This window comes from Corvus brachyrhynchos, unplaced genomic scaffold (genome assembly GCF_000691975.1).
Source record: "Corvus brachyrhynchos isolate BGI_N302 unplaced genomic scaffold, ASM69197v1 scaffold23, whole genome shotgun sequence".
NCBI lineage: Eukaryota > Metazoa > Chordata > Aves > Passeriformes > Corvidae > Corvus > Corvus brachyrhynchos.
Window position 1 is genome coordinate 6,816,061 of NW_008238983.1, and position 24,801 is coordinate 6,840,861.

Here is a 24,801-nt window from a genome sequence, read left to right on the forward strand (position 1 = left end):
AATGCCGCTGGTAGTAAGTCGTTCCAGTTGAGCAACTTATTCATCCCACATCAGAATACTCAAATTGTAGCTTGAAACAGCTGCTCACCTCTTCTGGAGGGTTGTTGCTACCATGGAACTGTCTCTTCTGGTTCTCTGGCTAATAGGTATTTACAAGATTTATGTGAAGAAACATGTAATAAATCAGGAGTCCATGTACCTGCAAATGGATAAGCACCTCTTCAGCAAATAAAAGTTTTGATTCAGGCCTTCCCACATATTTTTCTTCCCGAAACAATGTTCTCTCTTGCAACAGGTACAACACTGACCAGTGCAATTCTCTCACAAAAGGAAACAAGGAAAGAACATGTTCAGTCAGCTTTTTGATTGGTAGGAAATGGTAACTTAGGTAGTAGAAATCTAGTCCAGATGTATAATCTTGTGGATAGTCACTGGGTTTATTTCTATAAACCTATAAATGTCTGTTTTGGCACAGAAAAGAAGGAGGGATAAGCTTGTGTTAAGTATTGACTTTAACTGTTACAGTTTCCTGCTGCATGAAACTGAAATTCCAAAATATAACTGATCTAACTTAAGTATTTATTCAAGAAAAATTCACCTTTTTCCTAGGCATACTAAATATATTGCATATCTCTACACCTGATTTTTTTTTTAATCTTTATTTGATAATTCATTTGCTTTTTTTCATCACATCCATGCAACTCACATGTGCATTTACACATTGTGCAAACATTCTGTCAAGTTTCTCATATTATAATGGATTAGTGTGCAGAGAAACTTGGAGTACAGATGTTCATTAACTTCTTTAGACAACAAAAGATATAGTGCTACAAATTAGTAATGTTGCATATATTCTATATCCTGACCTACTGAAAATGAGAAGCAGTTAGGAAATTGTTTTTATTTATATGTTTACTTCCCTGTCTTCACAGTCGTAACCTACCAGAATGAGGTCAGAATTTGAACTTACTGTGCTCTTTGCCATTTGGTTTATATATGTGATTTGAATTCCAGATGGTTCATTAAGAACAAACCAGCAGGTCAAGACTTGTATCACGTTATAAAATAAACACCGCTGAAATGAGAACTTACCAATTACTGCAGAATGGAGCAATAAGTATTATTTGGATTAAGAACAGCATCTGAATCATCTACCAAATTACAACTGAGTCAAGATGAGAAAAAGCCTCTCTCAAAAAAAAATGAGTTTCCTTCAGACTGATTATTCAGTACAAAAACACCCATGTACAATTGCAGATCTTTTCTAAACTACCCAATCATCAATACATAACACAGGTAAAGAAAATATGAAGTTGCATATAAATAAGTCAAAAAACTGTGCCTGCTTGCACAGTTCTCTTCATAATTGCTGGACACACAAGAGCACACATCTAAACTCACGACTGGACACTGCCTCCCTTTCCATCAGTAAGTAAAATTAGTGAAGTAAGAATCATAGAATGGCTTGGATTGGAAAGGACCTTAAAGGTCACCTATTTCCAATCCCCTTTCCATGGACAGGGACACCTTTCACTAGACCAGGTTGCTCAAAGCTCTCTCCAACCTGGCCTTGAATACTCCCAGGGACGGAACATCCACAACTTCTCTGGGCAACCTGTTCCAGTGCCTCACCATCCCCACGATAAAGAACTTTTTCCTTCTAATATAAACCTACTGTCTTTCAGTTTGAAACTATTTTCTTTTGTCCTTTCAGTACATGCCCTTGTGCAAATTCTCTCTCCATCTTTTTTGTAGTCTCCTTTCAGGTACCAGAAGACCACAATCAAGTCACCCCCAAACCTTGTCTTTTGCAGGCTGAACAATCCCAATTCTCTCAGTTTTTCCTTGCAGGAGGGATTTTCCATCCCTCTAATCATCTTGGTGACTTTCTCTAGACTTGCTTCAACAGGTCCCTCTCGTTCCTGTACTGGGGACCCCAGAGCTGGATGCGATGTTCCAGGTGGGGTCTCACCAGAGCAGAGCAGAGGGGCAGAATCCCCTCCCTCACCCTGCTGCCCACGCTGCTTTGGATGCAGCCCAGGACATGTTTGGCTTTCTGGGCTGTGAGTGCACAGTGCTGGGTCATGTCCAGCCTCTCACCCACCAGCACCCCCAAGTCCTTCTGGGCAGGGCTGCTCTGATGTGTTCAGCCACAGCCTGTGTTGGTAGTGGGGGTTGCCCTGACCTGGGTAGAGCACCTTGCAGTTGGTCTTGTTAAACCTCATGAGATTCCCAGGGGCCCACTTCTTGGGCTTGTCCACCTCCTTCTGGATGCGTCAGGTGCATCAACTGCATCACTCAGCTTGGTGTCATCTGCTAACTTGCTGAGGCTGCACTTGGTCCCTTTACCATTAATGAAGACGTTAAATAACATTGATTCCAATAAAGAAGGCTGTGGGACACCACTTGTCACCGATGTCCATTGAGACTTTGAGCCATTGACCACTATCCTCTGGATGTAACCATCCAACCAATTCCATATCCACCAAACAGTCCACCAGTTTAGAGAAAAGGTTATTCTGGGGGTTTGTGTCAAAGACTTTGCAGAAAAATTACTTTGATAGTGCTTCCCATGTCTGCTGATGTAGTCATCCTGTCATAAATGGCCACTGGGTTGGTGAGGCAGGACCTGTCCTTGGTGAAGTTCTGCCAGCTGTCCCAAATCAGCTCCCTGTTCTCCATGTGCCTTACCATGGTTTCTGGGAGGATCTGTTCCGTGATATTCCCCAGCACAGAGGTGAGGCTGACAGGCTGGGGGTTCACAGGGTCCTCCTTTCTGCTCTTTTTAAGGATGGGTTTACAATGTTTACCTTTTTCAAGTCACCTGGCACTTCACCTGTCTGCCATCATTTTTCAAATATCATGGAGAGTGGCTTGGCAACTACATGAGCCAGTTCCCTTAGGGCTCTAGGATGCATCTTGAGTCACATAGACTGATCCTTACTTAGAGTGGGAGGGACTTTGCTCCTGCTGCTCCCATCCTGCTGTTCATCTACACAAGAGATGTGAGAAGAGAGGTTGCCATTGAAGACTGAGGCAAAGAAGTTGAGTACCTCAGCCTTCTCCTCATCCATTGCTATCAGTTTGCCAGCATTGTTTATTGGGGGGATACTCCTTCTTTGACTTTCCTTTTCTGGTTGATGTACCTGTACCTTCATGTTATTCTTTCCATTTCTTGTCAGGTTCTGTTATAGCTTCACCTTGGCCTTCCTCACTCCATTGCTACACATCCAGACTTCGTCTCTATACTCTTCCTAGGTAACCTGTCCTAGTTTCCACTGTCTGTGCATTTGGTTTTTTGTTCAGTTTGACCAGCAGTTTTCTACTCAACCATACCAGGTCTTGCCTTCCTTGCCCAGTTTCTTGTTCCTGGGAATTGATAGGTCTTGCACTCCATGGAAGACTTCCTTAAAGATCTGCCACCTCTGTTCTGCTCTCTTGTTCCTGAGGACAGTCTCCCAGGGGATCCTATTGACTATCTCCTTGAAGAGCTGGAAGTTTGCTTTCCTAAATTTCAGGGACCTAATGTTACTCCATATGTGATCCATATCCTTTAGGACTGCAAATTCCACCAATGCATGATCATTGCCACTGAGGGTGCCTCCAGTCTTGAAATCTCTGATTAGCTTGAGAAATATTTCCTTAAATTAAACAAGTGCAGGAATGAAAGTTGCTGTGATGGCATAAGTACCAACATCCAAATCTAAAATATAACAGAGGTATCCTAAAATCCATGCCTTTGTCAAATGTACTTTCTCCCCAGCCCTTTCATAGTGATTTGTTGAAATAAGGTTAACAGACAACTTGTGCGCAGCTCTGATCTCTATAAAATATTCAGCTGATACAATACACAACTAGTGTTGAACCTCTTTATTGTAAGGTGGATAATTTTTTTTTCTTGTTGTAATCATCTCTGGAAGCAGATAATTGTCACTGTTGTACCGGGGATGGTGAAAAAAGCGGCATACTTGAGTCCAGAGGAAGGGAATGGAATTATTTATTAATTTCCAAACTCGTTTATATAACCTGGTTTCCTGAATGGCATAAGGTTATTGGTCCTTTGACCATCCACCTCTTAGAATGATTGGTTAAACCCTACAACACCCACTTCAAAATATTTCTCCAGTCAGTAATAAAACAAACTGTACAGCTGCAAGATAAAAGTATTTGTTTACAAAAACCTCTCACTGTTCTCAGCTAGCGTGCATGTGAAAGCAAAACTTTCACATGGATGCTGGCAGAAAGCTGAAAAATTTCACTGTGGATGAGAAAATTTCTCTGCTTTCAGCATCCACAGATAATGAGGTGAACTATGTGACCCATGTTATTATTGCCAAGATATTTAAGTCCCAGACAAGGTACTTTCATGTCTTGGGGTGACTTTAAGACGTGTATCCCATATTGCTGCCCTATGCCCAAGAATTAATTTTGTGCCTTTCTATGCCTTTAAACTGAGCCTGAGAGGGGGGAAGAAAACTTGAGCAAAACTTTTTCAAAGCAGTTTGCAGCTTGTTCAAGGTCACACAGAGATAGAGATTTTTTTCTCAACTGTAGCAGGAGAACGAGGAAGCACCCAGCTTGCTGCTTTCCAGTCAGCTTTTTGGCCAGTTTTTCAGCTTCTTTTTCTCCAGAGAGAGATAGAGAGTTGAACTTTGCTTTTCCTTCCCTGTTTCGGATTTTCTCCCTTTTCTACTGGACTGCTTCAATATCAGAACACATCGGGAGGACTTTCCACCGAGCACAGAGGGCCTGGCCCTGGGCCAAGCCCCAGCTCCGAGGAGACCAAAGGGAAGACTCTTTTTCTCCACAGTGAGAAGTTTTATTATTTAGCATTATTATCCTTTTCCCATGTGTTTGCTAAATAAATAGTTTTTATCTCTTTCACTTTCCTTTGAGGAAAATTTATTTTTTCCCGAACCTGGTGGGGGAGGGGTGATTTGTAACCTGCCTTCTCTCAGAGGATGTATTTCTAAATTTGGCCAAACCGGCACATTGCATTTCTCAACACCCCCAGCCCCTAGGATAGTGAAAAGAATTAATTTGTTTTGCCAGGATGATTTTGTTCAGAATATTTCTACAGCATCAAACATCAAGTTAGACATTTTAAACTAGTCCTCCTCCCATTTTTGAAATCAGACCACTCTGTGGTGGGAGCTAATTTATGATGGGAATGAAGAAGGTTCCTCCATTGCAGAAGTACCACTAGTGCTGCATAAATGGCAAGAAGCAGCTGAGACCTTGATTTTTCTGCTGTACCCAATACCAAGTTCAAAGACATTCTCCTAATGGGGCACCACAGCTCCATGCTGCCCTTTTTGCAAGGGGTTTGTAAAATGGAGCAGTCTCACAGACTGAGACATTTCTCTTGAGAAACTTCATTTCATGGAATGGGTGCATGAAGAGCCTACCAGGGGTGGCAACTCATCAGTCTGGTTGCATGGTCTCATGCCCATCTCACAAACGTAGGAGTTTCCTCACTAGCTTGCATTTACTGGGGTGAGGCTATAGCATGAACTAAGCTTAAGCACAGAGATAACTCCCCCAAAGTGGCTATGATAAAAGGTCATCCTCAAACTTATTCTAACTTAGGCTGACACTAACCATCCGTGTCTCATTAGTGTCAGGTGTATTTAGTCAGAAGTGTCAAACTGTCACAAGCATTCCTCAGCAAACTCTTACTGCCCCTGCTGAGTAGCTGTAAATTCAGGCTCATACAGCAGCAACAACTACTGTGTAAGTATTTGTATTAGTGAAAACACTGCATACAAGTCACTGGAAATTATTATTGCAGAAAGCCTTGCTACAGTGAGAAGTTTTATTATTTAGCATTATTATCCTTTTCCCATGTGTTTGCTAAATAAATAGTTTTTATCTCTTTCACTTTCCTTTGAGGAAAATTTATTTTTTCCCGAACCTGGTGGGGGAGGGGTGATTTGTAACCTGCCTTCTCTCAGAGGATGTATTTCTAAATTTGGCCAAACCGGCACATTGCATTTCTCAACACCCCCAGCCCCTAGGATAGTGAAAAGAATTAATTTGTTTTGCCAGGATGATTTTGTTCAGAATATTTCTACAGCATCAAACATCAAGTTAGACATTTTAAACTAGTCCTCCTCCCATTTTTGAAATCAGACCACTCTGTGGTGGGAGCTAATTTATGATGGGAATGAAGAAGGTTCCTCCATTGCAGAAGTACCACTAGTGCTGCATAAATGGCAAGAAGCAGCTGAGACCTTGATTTTTCTGCTGTACCCAATACCAAGTTCAAAGACATTCTCCTAATGGGGCACCACAGCTCCATGCTGCCCTTTTTGCAAGGGGTTTGTAAAATGGAGCAGTCTCACAGACTGAGACATTTCTCTTGAGAAACTTCATTTCATGGAATGGGTGCATGAAGAGCCTACCAGGGGTGGCAACTCATCAGTCTGGTTGCATGGTCTCATGCCCATCTCACAAACGTAGGAGTTTCCTCACTAGCTTGCATTTACTGGGGTGAGGCTATAGCATGAACTAAGCTTAAGCACAGAGATAACTCCCCCAAAGTGGCTATGATAAAAGGTCATCCTCAAACTTATTCTAACTTAGGCTGACACTAACCATCCGTGTCTCATTAGTGTCAGGTGTATTTAGTCAGAAGTGTCAAACTGTCACAAGCATTCCTCAGCAAACTCTTACTGCCCCTGCTGAGTAGCTGTAAATTCAGGCTCATACAGCAGCAACAACTACTGTGTAAGTATTTGTATTAGTGAAAACACTGCATACAAGTCACTGGAAATTATTATTGCAGAAAGCCTTGCTACAGATAATTTTTTTTGTCCCCTAGCACAGCTGCCAATGGTGCTGTATTGCCTTTTCTTTCCTTCTTGTTGCATATAATTTTAAAACATACAAAACTGCAGATGACCTAACAGAACCTGTTATGTTTGCCTGCAGACATTGCTTTGCTTAGAAAGCAAATCTACTGAAGAACTATAGAGGTCCAAGTCCCTGTGGAACATCTTTTGTTCTTTTTCTGAGCCAAAACCATGTTGAATTACCTCAGAAATTAGTAACTATGCATTGCATAATACAAATCTTTCTAGACAAGACTTGGCTCTTTTTTGCAGGTGCTGGAAACATGAATAAGACAAAGGAAAAAGGTAACAGTGCAAAAGAGCTCATGGGCAAATTGCTTTTAGTTCTGCCTTTAGAGGTCTGGTGACAGGGTTTTGGTTATGAATATAAAACAAACTTTTCACAAGTGGTCAGCAAAGGCCATGCTTGTAATTCCCTGCCACTGATACTCCAATTTCAGTTCACTGAAACTATAAATACTGACCCCTATATATGAGGTTAACGGGAGACAGACTTTAAAATCAAGGAGGGGGACAAAAAGCCAAATACTTTAGAAATGGATATATTCATGGTATGGAAGCATCATGAAGACATATAGGAAGAGGCAAACCAACAGCTTGCAGCATGTCAATGTGTATCTAAAATTTCCTGACTTTTTCTGTGCAGTAGGCATAAGCAGCTTGTTTTCCGCTAAAAGAAAAATAAATTTGCTTAACCTCTGCCTGGTAAGTGCATTTGGATGGTTACTATGCAAGGAAAAAAGTTAGTAAAAAATCACACTCAAGCTAAATCTAGTATAATTAGTTCACTGCCTATGCCATATAACAGTGATTAGCACAGAAAAGTACATGTAAAATTTAGTTGCACATATCTCCACGTTAAAATACTGTGACTGAAATAAGGTCTGAGCTATACAGCAAACAACAACAAAATGTGCCTGCTGATTTGCTGAACACGCTTTACAGTGCCCTGAGCAAAATACAGTAATTATAGCAACAGACATGGACAGAAATCTCACAAGGGTTTGGCAAATGAGGATTCCATAAACAACTTAATTCTAGTATTCTTTTAAGCTTAACTTGGACTTTAACCTCTGTTTCAAAGTCCTTTTACATCAACCTTGGTGGTAACCAAACTAGAGGAGGAAAGCTTCACAATATTTTTGTACCAAGTACCAGAGACCAGTGAGGACAGGACTACTGGAAGAGACAGGGTGACCCAGGAGCCAAAGGCACTTTCAGGTAGGGCTCTCACCAGTACCACACATACCATCCCAGGTCACTGTAATGAGGTCTATCTTCACCCCTAGACATGATAAAGTAACATTTCAGCCAGTCCCAGGGGCTGTGCAACAGAGTCCAGACAGGAATAGCAGTAGACATGGACAAAGACAGGACCAGAGAAAACCCACTTGCCATGTACATCCAAGGTTCACTAAGGAGTCAGAGCTGTAGACAAGGCTGTAGCACAGATCAAAGTGCATGTAAGAGACAAGGCTACCCTTAAACCAGGTTCAAGGCCCAGAGAGGAGACAAAACTGGCACACAACCTAGATTTGGAGTCTGTCTAAGAAGCCCAGTCAGTGAGGCATTCCAAAGAAATCTCATATAAGGTCCAGGTACCTTGGTGTGAGTTCAAAGGGATCCATGGACAGGGCAGGGGGCACATAAGGCTGTCAGGGCAACTAAGGCATCACACCTGACAGGGATTATGAACAGAGTCAGAATCTTCTAAACCAGCTCTTTTTTGCCACCAAAGAGTTAACGGATTTATAAATTGGTAATGTTTTCATCCTGGTTCAATGTGCAGCTCTAGTTATGGCCAGAGCAGCTCTTACATGTGCATATGAAAACTGCACTAGTATGAGAATGATAATATGGCCAAATTGGGGTGGATTTTTATCAAAGTGCCAAGAGGCACATCCTTTATCCCAGGCACCTGCTGGGTCCTTTGCCTGCCTTTTTAGCATGCCGACTGGTGAAAGCACAGCAAGTGCTGTGGCTGCTCTATAGCTTTATGCAAGCTGGCTGGCAGCTAACAGAATTAAAAGTCTGTTCAGTTCCTCTGCTACCCCTTAGCTGAAATAGAAGCTTAATTTTTCTCCCTTACATAGTTGGTGGTTTTTACAAATTCTGTGATAATTTGATGTCCTTGAAACCTTTGAAACTGGCACTTGGAGAAAAAACAAGTGGGGACTAATATGACAGCGTTATTGAACAAGTCTTGTTTCCTTACAAACTAAGTGAAAACACATCAGCCATGAAGCAGGCAGCAAACATAAAAAATTTCAGCCTAAAACTTCAGACTGTCAATGCCTTAAGGAATTAGAATTTATTAAGGAAAATACTACACAATATCTCTTCTCTCCTATCTTATCAACTTCAGTATTTCCTTAAAATCATTGAAATTAAATAAATACGTAAGACGCATGGATAAAATATTAGATCAGTATGCTACAATTAGATTAATATAGTACAATTAGATGAATTGCATTATATACTGTAACCCAGTAATGCTGTATCAAAAAATATCAACCGTTATTAATGTAAAAGTATGCAATGAAAAGCAGCCTTTACACTCAGATTCTGTTTTACATTAAGTGGATATGAGATGTGGTAGCAAATAAAACTAAGAGGGTAAGAGATGTAGTGGCTAATAAAATTATTAGCAATTCCAAATGAATAAGACAGAAAATATTAGTGTTTTGTGTCCTAGATTTTGCTTCCATTTTGAAGTTGATCTTTAATGACTGCTGTACTTTTTAGATTTATTTTCAGATTTTCATTTCCAATCACTTTCTTTATCCACCTACAGGAAAGAAATGGTGCAAAGGTCTGTTTAACTTAGGCTGATGAGGAAGTAAATGCACAAGTTTCATATAGTATTAGAATATTATTACATAATTGTCATCAAAATTTATGCCTGTAAAGATCTTACAGTATTTTCTGCATGTTGAATATTGTATTGTTTGTTCACAAATAGCTAATACTATGTTATATATGAAAAATAGCAAAGCTTGTTAAAGTAGTGTTGGAGGCGTGATTTACACTACAACAAGCTGTAGAAATATATTTCTTGTTTCTCTGCATCCTCAGCTATCCAACTGATTTCACTCTATTAATTATTTTACATATACCACTCTTCCTATTTTAACCTTTGAAAAAACCTCCTGGGAACTTACTGTGAAAAGATCATGTTGTCAGAAACCGCAGTGAGGAACTCTCACAGAATTCACTAAAATACACTAAAATATTCTCACAAAATAACTGCCAAAAGAGCATGGCTTTCCAAATGGTTGATGACACAATTTATTAAACCAAAGAAAAATCTGGGGTTTTTATTGAGCGCCAATGTAACCAGTCAGTTAAGGGCATATTATGCAATTAACTGAATGGTCAATGTAGCCCACACAAGACGCTGTAGGAGCAGCTATTGCATGTCTTTTTTACCCAAGTGGCCCTCTGAAGCCCTCTGCAGTCATTGATAAGAAAAAGGCATCCACCTTGCCTCAAAAAGATTCTGTGAGTGTGGATCACTGTTGCACAGCACTGGACCCATGCACGCAAGCATGCACTTGAAAACAGAACTTGTCTGTCTTTTAATGGGAATATCAAACAATTAAAACCCATGCTATATAATAGCATGGAAGTTATTTTAGGAAGCAATTCTACTTTTTTCACAGAAAACAAAACTTTTAAATTGTTTGTAGAACTCTGCTGACCATGATTGCCATATTTAATCTCTATTTTAGAGACATTTATTTTTTGCATTTACACTGAGAATATCTATCTGAACAAGACGTTAATTTCTCACGGAGCTGAGAACCAGAGCAACCAGGTTTCTCTTCACTGCTGTTATTTTAAGAAAGCCTAATGTTAGACTTGAGGTTTCATTCGTTATTCCTCTGTATTATGTTGCTAAAATTTTCCTCCTCTAAAAATAGTTTCTGCCATTTAGTAGAACACATTATAATTTTTACCTCTGCTTCATCTCTATTTCCCCAATAACTAAACTCACACTTCAGTTATAACTTATGCAAATACTTGAATGGTTTAGGTGGCTCACCTTTCAAGTCCCCTTGGTGTAAATTTTTTGAACTATGCCCTCTGATGTGATCAGGTGAGCTAGGAAAAGACATGTTCACCTCCTGTATTATATTAACATAATCTCAAGTTTTTGAAAACTCTAGCCCTATGTAGTCACACAAGTAGTTCACATATTCAGAGATTTTCTGCTTAAAACTGATTTAAGCTGAGCCACTGAGAGATAAACATTCAGAGCATTAACTGAACAGATCCAGGCTGCAACAGGGAGGAATCATAAGGGACTGTTTGTCTCAGATGACATTTAATTATAATGAGCAGAATCCAGGTTATTAGCAGAATATATCTGCATGTGTGTTTTTGAATGAAATCTATTGAAGGGGGAAAAAAGATAAAACGAACATTCAAAATGTTATATAATATCACAGAAAAAAATCTTGAATTGATGCTTTAATTTCTCCTCTTAAAGCTAATTATTCATGTAAAATATCAGGACAGCAAATTAGCATATAATTCACAAAACCAGTCCCTCTTCCCTCACTGTTACAAGTTTTGGAGCTTTTAAAGGAATTGATCTGGATTGTGAACAAGAGAGTCAGAAATTCTAGAGTGAAGCACAGACTCCAAAGCATTTAGATCTTGTGCTTCTTCATGTTCATCCATTATGTGTAATACGAAGTGACACTGTGAGCCAGAAAAAAAAATTTCTTTCACCTTCTGCCCCACCATGATTATATCCCCAGGAGCCCTGCTGAGTCACTGTGCTTCCAGATCTATGTAGGCAGAGCCCCAGACAGTGCCCCAGGGCAGGCAGTATCCTCTCCTTTGATTCCAGTCTTTTTTTCTTCCCTCTCCTTTGCATTTGTGTTTCTTTATATATTCCCTTCCTATAGCTCAGGCCCAACACATTGAAATTATAATTTTTAAATCTTTGAGAGGCCTTCCTCAATCCTTATCAGAAATATATTAGATGGCTCACACCTGCCAAGTGCCAGCCAGAATCATGCTTTCTGTTTCAACAGCAGCTGTAAAACTAGAAGGCACGTTCCTAGTCTGATAACTCACACCACATGTATCATAACAGTCAATGGCTCTTGAAGGAAAATGCAAAAAAGTAATCAAGTTCCTATGTTCAAATAAGGAATAAGAAATTTTCATCATGGTATGACAAAACAAATATAAGCTGATCCTTGAAGGGAGGGACCCACCAATTCTGAAGTAAATGCAGACTGTATAATATGAATTTCACTCAATAATTGTCAAAGATTAGTAGCATTAATGAAAGGTAATTGTATTGAACTATATTACTAAATACAGTTGTTGATTTCTTTTTAATAATTGATGTCTGAAAACACACTCGCAGTTTAGAGCTATGATTTTGTCACATTGCCTAGCAACCTGTGCAAATATAGAACTGCAGATGCAAAACTACTGACCTTTCTTTCATGCCTGCTTTCCAGTGCTTATTTTCTCTATCCTACACAGCAAAAAAATAAAACCAGAAATTTCAAACACTGAACTCTTCAGTATATGCTAAACACTTCAGATAACAAAATCATGAAAATACCTCCGCTTAACAGAAGAGCAAACTCTTTTATTTAAATAAACTTAAAATATTGCATACTGGATAGAGTCTCACTGATCTGTCAGTGCAGAGAGAATGGTTACTCACCCTACAATATCTGTGGCTCTTAGGAAGAGTCATCCGTGCAGATTTCTTTCCTAGTGCACAAGTACAGCGTGGGGGGGATTTTTTTTTTTTAGACCAACAATACCCACTGAATCTATTCTTGCATTTAAGTATACCTGCATTCAGCCTAAAGGGAGGCTTGAACTACTCATTTCTTTTCTTAGTAAAGATGAAGTTGGATTATTCAGCAAATGGGAAGAAGAGCACATTCAAAACATAACAGCATGTTGAAGAAAACCAGGGTAATAGCCTACACAGTTTCTTCCCATAGTGCCAAAATACAACTTCCTTGATTACTTGAGAGTTTGTAATGGGGAATGTACAGAGTTGAGAGAGAGAGAACCTTTTACCACTCTAGCTGAGATTGGAAGGCTGAACAATAGCACCTGTCATAAGAGACTAAACAAGCAGCAACATGCATGCAGAAGGAGCTTGGCTGCAGTCAATCTAGGAGGTAGAAATACCTCCTTAAAATAAAACATAAGAACCTGGATTCCCTTCTTGTCACAGATGGAAGTAGATAGCCAGAGAAAAATCGATCTCAAAAAAATGAAAAATGAGGGCATTTGTAAGTAATAAAAAATGTAAATGTACAAACAAAGTTTATGTCAACACTTTCTCTCTGAAATTGTTCCAATACACTTTGCTTAGGATGTTCCTCCAAAAAGCCATCTACAAAGCAGTCTAACTCCATACTGAAACTACCTGGTAGTCTGGGTTAGGAGCAAATACTATTCAAATTCTCAAAAACCTTATAATAATTTGTTTCAAGTATTAGACAGTCTTTTAACCCACAACAGATTTAACAATCTGATAAATTGTTAAATTGTTTAACAATCTGTTAAGCAGGAGATTGTACACTTGACTGGTATTTGGTGCAAACTTAGACTCATGTTTCTCACGACTCCTTCAGTTATGCTTGCCAGTGATCCCTATATTTGTGATATTGGTTTCATGCCAATTTTCAGTGTGTAGAGTTTTAGAAGCAAAGGTTTTTCAGATGCAGATAGAGATTAAACCCATCATTCCACTACCCTACTGATTAGGTAAACTATTCTTTTGTTTTATTTTTCTCTTAGAACACATTAGAATATACTCCAGAAGTACAGTGCAAATTAAGTGAAGCTAAGAAAATGTTTCATACTTATCTCACAAAGAACACAATTAAATTCATAAATGTCAAAGGTCATTATAGGTCTCTGCTGTCCTTGTCATAAACTAGGAAAGCTCTTCAAACAGACTTGAGAGAAAAACTGACATTTTTATCGTACTTCACACTATTTGTCTAAAAATGTCTTAGAAGTCCAAAACTGCTGGATCCTCTTTTTTGCCCCATGATAAGATGACAAGTATTTTCAAGGCACACATTTTTATAAAGAACAGTAAAAGAGGTAAACTGCCTTAAGGATAGTCAGAATTTAGGTAAGCAAAGTGTTGTAGTTTTCCTCTATGAAGTATAGCTGTTCTGTTACCTTTTCCTACCCAGTTCACTTTGTTCTTGAAAGAGTTAGGCAAAAATCTTCCAAGGCCTCAAAGTTATCAAGAGTGAAATAATTAAGCACCTCGAGTGTGTCTTCATGAAATCTCAATAGGACAAAAGAACAAGCTAAAAAAGTAATTATTTATGTTGAATTATTTTATTATCTTATGCTTGTAAAATCATAAAAATCCAGCCTATAAAATACAAAATGTATTTCTTACAAAAAAGAATGTATCAGTATTTAAATGAATAGCTGCGCTATCTAGAAACGAGTAAGATTTTCTTCAGGAAGCATGAAGACAGAAAACTCAGGAAAAAGCCAAAACTTATTGTATTATAAAAGTACGATTCATCAATGTACAGAAATAGTAAAAAAAATTAGTTTGCTCTCTATTTTGCTAAATTTAAAGATCCATCCTTTAAAGTTCCATGTTATAAAGGTTTTTTGGTTGTTTTCTTACACAATGCATAATTTAAACCAAGTAGAGGTATTTACATAACTTGAGGCATTCTGTGAGTCACTGATTCCTTAAGACAAATTGTGACCTATGAAATATTGCCTATCTCAGGTTATTACTTCCTCTTAGTTTCATATTTTAGAAGTAATTTCAAGCCATACTAAACACTGTCATCATCACTACAACATGAAACAGTGGAGTTTAGTCCTCTCTATTTATCTTCTTTTCAGTTAACTGGAAATTTTCAACACCTCAGAAAGTCAAGGCATTTGTATCTAAAGACACTACTAAAAGAAGTAATAAAAGAATGAAAATGAGTAGGTGGAGAGAGAAAAAGAATTCTAATTTTGCCGATGCTTATTTCTTTTAAATTAATCACTTTAAAACATTTTGACAACCATGTATGAGTAATTCTATTCTTTTGCAGAAAAAACTTTATGAAAATTCTTAATTTTTCTTAATTTTTCTTTTGTGCATATAATTCCAAGCTTGTTAGCTACGTGCAGTTAATTATAAATAGCTAAATACAGTAAATAATTTAATTCTTAAATTAAAGGTGTTTGAGTTTCTGAAGACTGGATTTTGGTTTTGACAACAACTTTTTTAAAGCATAAATACATTCAGAGTTTTTGAGCAAGCTAGCTTCAGCCTTCACATTCTCATTCACACACAAAGAGTACAATATAGTGGCATATGATACAACCATTACCATGCAACTTAAAAGAATGTATGTCAATATTTTTTGCACAGAAATGCAGCTGCCAAAAAAGAAAATTATTCAAGCAGATACATAGAAAGTAAAGCAAAGTTGTCTGATATAGATCAACAATCTCATCACATTTTTAAAATACATTTTTCCTATGCTGTTTCATAAACAAACTTTAAAATCATACTGGATAACTTTCACAATTTACCTGTCTTTTAAACATGTTTACTGAAAATAAACAACTGAAGGTTGCACAAAGTTTTGTACATAATCAAGTTTTGCAGGTCCTTATGTGATTTTTCTGGAGAGAGGTCAGCAGTTTAGAAAATTTCCTGTTTCTGGACTATATGTTGCCTTTTTTCCCAACATAAAATCTTCAGGTATTTCTCCTTGAAAAATACATATCCAGCTAAATCCAAATAGAAAGGATATAGAGGATGACAAACTTACTTTGCTGAAATTTAAAGAGAAAGCTGTACAGTCTAATACTGCACCGAAGGAGAAAAACATATCTACTGACTTGTAATTCTAAATCATGCCTTATGGGTCTTCCAAAGAACAGAACACCCTTGATCCATCACAATGTGTTAATGAACAAATGGCTGATATTACTTCCTAGGGAAACAAACACTTCCTTTGTAATCTCTGCATTGGTGATGAACGTTTGGCAGATTCAAAAGGCTGGGAAAGAGGTGACATCATGGGTAATGGTAGCATGTCTTTTAAATGTTGTTTCTTCCTTGCCTCTGCTGACATTATGGGACTTCAAAACAGTGGAGAAATGAATATTAATTATCTCTAAGAAAGTTTCACATATTTCCTTTTTCCTATTAACTTTTCATGAAAGCTGCCAGGAAGATTTTAAAACGTCAAGTTGTTCCATTCAGGAAAAATCCTTTATTAATAGAAGATGCTTATTAGCTGGTCACAAAATACTCTGGAAAAAGAGATGAAAACCTCTTATGTTTTATCTACCACTAGAGCTCTTGGTGATAAATTATATTGTGGAAGTCTTTACCAATATATGTCAAAACACCTTATTGCACTCTTTTTTTTAGTCACAGATATAACAGAGCACCACATCTGTTACATGTTTCTTAAGAATCCTTGGGTTTGGATAAACAGAATAGTAACAACACTGCCAGTCATCTGTTTTGCAGCAATCATATGCTTGCTTTTCATGGTTAGTGACGCAGAGTAACATCTAAGGAACGAAAAGTTGGTTTATATTTGTTTTCTTTAATCAAGAACAAAATTCAATATCCTCTACGTCAAGACAACTAGCTTTAGCCTCTCCAACTGATTGCTGCTTCTCCGAGATGCTGCATATTCCAGTTACATCACTGCATGCACAGCAAGCAATTGTATAAAGAAAACCATAAAACATTGGACTAATCTTAAATGAATTGAATAGCAACCCCAGTTTTAATGTGATCTGCAATTTAAGTTCCTTTTACTTTGGAAAAATATATAAGCACTACAAACTTTTAAAGAAATTCTGTTCTTCCTGGATAGCCACTTAATACAGGTCATTAAAATTTTTTGGGAACACTTGTCAGGAAGTGATAAAAAATTTTAAAGATCTGCTAGTTTAAAAGCACTGAAGCACTGGTTTTACAAAAGTTAGATTTCTTTAAGAATTTCACCTTTATGAAATGCTAAGGGATTCCATTACAGATTATCAAATCCAAGCATTTAGCACAGTTTGGATCTTACCACACTAGCTTGCCTACGTAACCAAACATATTTCTTATTTCTTGTTTAAATTATACTTAAAGGCTTATTCTTTGCTCTAAAAATACTTTTTTAAAACTAAAATATCTAAAATAATATTTTATTATCACTTATATTTCACAGTAAGGTAATAAACTACAATAGTCAAAATCTGGAAAGCTGCAGTGTTTTTCTAATTTTTTGTGAAATTCTTCACTGTAACCATACAATAGACAAATAGTTACATGATATCTCATCTAGAATTTTTCAGCAGAATAAGGGTATTTAAAAAGGAATCACATTTTCATAATAGCTTGCCTGAAAATTTTATCTCTTCTGTCAGTATTTTCGCTCTGGGTATACCCATCTGGCTTTTGGAAAAAAATCAGTTAGTTCTACTATTAAAATGAAAATAGTACTGCACACATACTGCCTCATTTCCTCTCCTGGGAAACGTATACATTGAAGATATTAGCCACATTTTTAATGCATTACTGGAAAGTCTCAAGTATTTTACCAATAAAGACTATGGAATTTATGAGACACCACACACCAATTAGTAATGCTTTACTCTAGCTGTTGAAGCATGTCAGAGTCCAAACTCAATATGTAAATCTCAATTATTAAAAATTGTTTCAGATCTGCATCTCCAGACATGCCCATATCAAATCTATAATGGCATATTATATACAAACTTTGCTCAGTCATTCCAAGTTTCCTGGGCACACTATAGCTTTGGTGTTCATGAAGAACATATTTCTTACCATACTCCCAGTGAACAATGCCCGAGGTCCTGCTGCAGACCCAACTGAGATGTTTTGTGCAGCACCTGGTTAGAGCTGCTTTCTGGTAAGCCAAATTAACTAACCAAACAGAACACTGATCTGTTTCTAATCTTCCCACAATTGTGCAGTGATGCATGCTCACTTTCCCCATTATCTGAGGTCGAAGTAAGAAAATCTTCACAACTCACACACCTGAAACATTAAAAAAAGTCATCTACTCCCTTTACAATAATATTTTACTTTATTACTCCTACTTCATCTTCACCCACAATTACCCATAAGTCCTAAAGCCAACACTAAATAACAGCATTTTATTATGCTTCACAGCATAAGGAGGAGAGATTTGTTTATTGTATTCACTTTCATTTTAGGGATGCTTACAAATAACTTTTTGAAAATTTATTATTTCCTAAGTATGGGAAACTTTACTTGAAGATCCCTGAACTCTAAATTTACAAATGTCAAGATTTATAGTCAAAATCTAAAACATGGGCTAAATAAAAGAGAAATACACAGCTACACCAATACGCTGAATAGTGAAATACACTACCTGGTTTTTTCTAAATCTATTTAAGAGACATCAAGGTGTTCTCTTTAACTTTTAATTGGTACTTCCATGGAAACCTTGAGACTACCTCTTTGAGACAGGAAACATTAGGTATGAGTCCAGAAATAAATGTTTTGCAATGTGAAGGACAGAAGAAATGTAGAAAAAGTCATAATTTTTTTGGTTAAAAAACTAAAACATTTAATTAATACAGGAGAAAACTGAAATCAAAACAAAGGCATATTCAGATCTGGGAATATTTTCCCCCTTTCCATGCCAAGTTCAAATCCTGCCTATGCTACCCTGGAAGGAGCATACAACAATACGTAAGGTGTTAGTGATATGAATAAGACACAAGGCCTGATTATATACCAAATCTAGCTGAAGAGCAAGGCAGAATTTGAGTCATTTGTCAAGTATTTCTGCAGTTGATAGTGCAAAGAATTTGATCTAAAATAAAAGAAACTGCAATGCACTTTATGTATTTTGGATTTTCTGTGCTTACATATTTCAGTCTAAAGGAAAACAAATATGATCTAACTACACTATCAGGTTTCATATAACAAGCAATCCCTTTTTAGATATTTAGATTTGAAGGGTTCATCTTAATGTTTGACGCCAGACACCTTAGGTCAGAAGACACACTTGTAGTGTACATTCCAATAACCTGTAAACCACCTAAAGACATGAAAAGGAAGTCAAAAGCTTGCAAGAACAACAAAAAATGTGGAAGTATAAGAGCAGGAAAATAAAAAATAATAATATCAATAGACAAGGAATTTGATTATTTAGGGAATGGTATAGAAAAAATTTTGAAAGAAGAAAGGAATTCAAACAGACACAAAACATTTAACTGAAATTCTTCCCCCCCAAGTAATGCAAAAAAACCATTCACTTCAAACTGCAAAGATGAACTCAGTAAGAAATATCTCAGGACTTCTATACTTCTTAAAATAAACTCAAATGAGATCTTAAAAATTACTGATGGAGCACCGCAAAACAATAGCTGCATTAGCATAGCATGAAAAGAAACAGGTAGGAGCCGTCTCATGTAAATTCCTGCCAGGTGCTTTTGGCTTGTTCCACCTAAGAAGCCTATTTCTGTCAAATGCAAAATATGTCTTTTAGAATAAGGAAAGTGGTAGGGAAAAAAAGGGCTTGTATGCATAATCTGTCATGGCTTTATGCCTTTTTTTCCCTCCTTTTTGAGCAATTGGTCTCTTCAACAGAAACTTAGATTTGTTTCTGATGGATGTATCTTTCCATAATTTTCCTAGACTTCATTAAAGACTAAATATTGAGATAATTGAGAGTTTTGAGATAAAAAAAATTTAAATAAACAATGTTTTTAAAAAGTTATATAGTAATAATTTCCAATCAGCTGCACATATTCTTAATTTACTTGCTACTTCTCCTCATCTCTTTTCAAACACAAAAGCAGTTTCTGATATCGTGTTTTGTATTCTTATACTGATTCTTATGATCTTTTCATTAGCCCATCTTCATTTCTCAAGGTACAAAGCCTGTAAAAAGGAAAAAATCAAAAATGTCCAGATAGCCCAGTGCTCTTTTTTCAGCACACTGAAAAAGTCGAAAAGGTAACAGAAGGATACAATTCTTCTAATTTCATAACAATTTGTAGTTACTAATAATTGTAGTTTGTGAGTTTAGACCAGCCTAATCCTTTCATCAGAAGAAAACTGATCTATGGTTCTTTAAGTGACTGTAATTTAATTCCCGGTATTATACTAGTATTAAGCAATGTATTTTTCAAACATAATTTATCTGGTTTTGAGATCACAGTAATTAAATTTCTTTTTCACTTCTTTGTGACTTATCATATTGCAGTATATACTTTCTATCCAGTTGTTGTAAATGTATTGTCACAAATACTAAATACAATATTTTTCCAAAGGTAACCTTAGCTGTGACAATTGTTTTCAACATATTCATTGTAAAGTTTCAAATTGTAGTCTTGAAGGATATTTCATATGTTCACCTTCAGGATGAAAGCCTGGGGTTTTTTTCTGGGGGGGAGGGGTATAAGGGGAGGCTTTTGGTTTATATTTTTTTCTAACTTTATGACTTCCATATAGTCATAATGGTTCCACAAACCATTACATCTTTTATAAGTTTGATGTTTGTTTTCAAATCTACCCAGACATGTGGTGCAAAGCTTAAGCATACACAAAACTATTGAATTACAAGCCATGTCCATTATACTTACACTTTCGAAACACATATATACTATGCTTTTGCTTTCTGTACACAAACTTTCTGTGGGCTTTCAGTGACAAATGTCTCACACAGGGCTTCCATTTCAGAATTCAATTCAAAATCTTCAAGACTTCAATAAAGAGTTTATGGCTAAGAACAAATGTTATGTAAAGCCAGACATCTGTATATTTGTTACAAATAAGCACTAATCAAGTATATTAAAAATCATTTAAATATATGTTGTTTAATAAATGAATCTGCTGTTAGAATACTTACAAACTGGATAATGCATGATTGTTCATATTACCACCTTCCACTTCAGCTGTGCATTAGCTTTTTTTAACTTACAGGTTCTCTAGGTGTTACATGACAGAAGTGTGACTTTCTAATACAAGATTATGGCTTGCACTGCATTGTGATCAGAAATCCAAATTAAGAAATATGAAACCTAGTTTCTTAATCAAGCTCCATAAATCCTGGTAAGCTATATCAAACCCACCTTACTTGTTTTGTTTCTTTTCCTGTTGGAGAACCTCCAAAGAACAGGAACTGAGTTGTAATAGCTCCTATTACAGTGGAGACTTTTGATTTCTCCTGAATTCTCAAGGTACCAATGAAAGTTTCAGAAAATGAACAAATTTGGGACAGTATATTGATTGGCAGCATTTCTACAGACATGAATTTGCACTTAAAAAGTATTCAGTTGTCTGTGTAGATTCCTTGAAACCTCACTTAGCCATGACAAGCTCCATATTCTACAAACCATGATTCCTCTTTCCTCTATCTGTACCTTCCATCAGCACACAAAATTCTTTCATACCCTGACGCCACCAGATCTGTTCTCCCCATGATGATGTATAAGGAAAACACAGAAACAAAGGCCAAATTTCTTTCTATGTATGAGTTTTCATAAAAGCAGATGACCTGAAAGGCATACTTTGCTTATATACCATGAAGATTGTGGAAAATGAACAGAAAAGGAGAGAGCCAGAAAGAGAACTGGAACTATCTATTGATTTCTATAGATTTATTTCTCATCTATTTATTTCTATAGATATCACTCGTGATTAAAATCAGTGCAAACACTTTCTAAAATACAGGAAGGATTCCACTAGTTTCATTCTTGTTCCCTCACCTCTTTCAGTTCATCAAGAGCTGTAAGACATCCCAGAATAAACAAAAAATGCTTGCTCTGGAATTAGGAATTTAGGTCTCTTTCCTACACTTCCCACAGTGAAACAAATCAAACTGTGGCAAGATATGTAGTTTTGCAGGAGTTTCAGGAGGCTATTTTAGCTCCCTGAAGCTGAAAACTGTAAGCTCCTTGAGAGGGTGACCTGAAGGACAGTGAGCCAGTTACAGCAGGAAAAATATGCATTCAAAAGACCTGGGACACGGGCATTGTGGAACGGGGTTACAACCTTCACACCAAAATACACACTGAATTACTTTGCTTGTAGTTTAACTGGATGCAACTCTGTTAGCTGCACATCAATGACAAAATGACTCATCTGAAGGAAGGGTAAGAATTTAACACCTTTCTCCACCTCAGAAGGATTACATACTCAGTGCCCAGGGATCTAACACCTTCTTTCTGACTCAGAAAATAAAAAGCGTTTTGTTGTCTTTCTCATGCACTATCTGTAAATATTAAAGGCAAAGCTGACACATAGTCATAACTAAATCAAACTTCAGAGTGTACAGCCCTTCAAGAAATGTGTAAAGAAGCTCACTATTTTACAATATTTTAATTAAGCTATTATCTTACACTAAATTTTAAAAGTGAAGTTCAGAGAATAACATACAGACTTAAAATTCAATGAAAATGAGTTAAAATAACCATTTAGGACCTTTAAAGTTTTCAACTGTACAGTGGAATTTTATCTGGAAATCTAGAAGTCTTTTTGCCATGGCCTGCATTGGCCCTGATGTTCACAGAACAGAAAGAATATTAGAAGAAATGAGAGCAAACTGTGTTCTCTATTACGTTGGCACTACCCAAACTAAAAAGACTAAGCAGAATACTATTATAACATGAAAAAAAGAAATCTCATTAAGCATTTCTTTTTAGATTAGAATCATAGTTACAGCTTTGTGTGAAACACAGATATTAATGTTTCACGAAAGCTGAAAAGGAGATTGATTGCAGCCTAGATATTTTGTTTTAACGCAGCAAGCTTTTTGTCAACATTTGCCAGTTATAATACATTGAGATTTGTATTACATAATAGCATATTCTGCTTTGTTCCAATTGTTGAAACAGAATGAAATAGCTAAGTCAATATTATTTCACATTCAGCAGTGTTTTAGAATGGAATTAATAAACTTATATCCTAATTCATCAAAAATGGGAAATGGAGGAAGAGTAGAGGAAGGGAGCAGAGACAAGGAAAACAGAACCGTTCTGTGGTTTGAGCCTGAAGGCTTTCATGCCTCATCACTCAAGGGAGTTGTCTTGAGTGAGCAGCCAAAAAATTGCTTCCCTCTACATTATGCAGTTCTGACGCAGGGATCTGAAGACGCCACGCCTGAGTAGCACAGATATCAGCCTTTTCTGCCATCTGCCCCACAGTGGGAATACCAGATGAAATCAGACCAGTTTGCTAAGTGAGCATAGTGAAAGGCAGCTCCCTACAGCTGATTAGCTGTGGAAGGATCTTTGAAGTTGTGTATTAGCCATTTAGCAGAAAGGCAAATACACTGCACTTCTAAAGCCAGAAAAATTTAGAAATACAGTGAAATCAATGCCACAAAGAGGTAAACTTCTTCCCTCTCATCATTTGATGAAAATTAATTTAAAAAAAGACTGATTACAGGCGACTTAGAAATAATCTTGGGAGTCATTTGTTGTTAATAAAAAATAATATACAATTCACAATAACACTCCTTTTCTTTGATGGAAAATAACTGATCCCTACCAGATTTAGAGACTCGAGTGCTCCTAAGCCTCAGGCCACATGCTGATTCAAGCTTTAGCTGATTAAAATCAGTAGAGTTAATCTAGTTTTAATCCTCAGGATAGCACAGTAAACGTCTTGAAACACAGGTGAGGCAGCTAGAAGATTAATATCACACATAATTCTGGAGATTCTTCCAAACACAGTGGAACTGGTTGGCATCAACCAGTGTAGTTTGCAACCACTTTCTACCAAATATGAATAACAGTCAGCATATGCAATTTAGTAGCTGAGATCCTGGTGTCTCTAGCCTCTAGCACATTATGCAAGACCAATATGGATAGTGAAAGCGAATATTTAGGGGAATATATGTCTCAAAAGTCATGGAGTCATAGATTTATGAGACGTAATAGGGAATGCTTTTAATGGGACATAGAAGGGCAGTTAAGATTTTCAATCTCTAGTATGAAATGTCTGAGTTCTAATCTAAAGCTGAAAGCCTGAACACTAAAAATATCACTTCCAGCAGCAACTTCTGAGAGGGAGAGAAAAGGTGAAATGAACTCTTCATAGCAGCCCAAAACTGACACTTTTAGCTAATAAATTCCTGAAGCAAGACTTCATCAGGACTATAAGAAATACCCAAAATCTGCACCTTACCACTTGCAAAGATGAAAGTTATATTCACAGAAATTAACATGACCGAATATTGTTCTGAACTTCTTTTGTATACATTCATATTTCTTACAGAAGTTACTTGCGATTCATATTAGCTTTTCTAGCAGATGCTGGAAATTTCTTAGCTATAAACTATGAGAGAGCACAAGAAGAGACAAAACCCTTTAGCTTCTTGAAAAATGGGTAAAATTTCATTATGAGACTCAACTGATTCATCACAAAAGCATGTTGTTGATATCTTCCAATTTCTCCCTCATGTTTAAAACTACCCAATGAAACTTTCATTAAAGATCAATATTTTTTATTTAATAATCCCAAGATTCAGCATCTAGGCCTAGTGAAAAAAAATTCTGCTGTTTCCACAAAGGTCAGGTCAAGTTTTTCTAAAGCTTTGAACAATAAAGCTTTTAGCCAACCCTAAGGTTGATTTGAACTATGGGAAAGCAAATGACAGAAACTTCCCAGAAAACAAAATAATCCTCATGAATTCTAAACCTGACTTTGAGAAGAACTCTGATTAAATAGAAACTGAAATAAAATCTAGAATTCATTCTTCCTCCCAGGGGATACACTTGCCCCTGATGTAGATGGAACAGCTTGCATAACTCCACAGTTTCCATTGAATTATGTGACAGACTCTTAGAATCACAGATCATTTAGTCTACCTTCCCCATCCATGGATGGGTAGATCAGTTTCCACTAGATCAAGTTGCTCAAAGCCTTGTCCATCCTGGCCTTGAACACTTCCAGGGA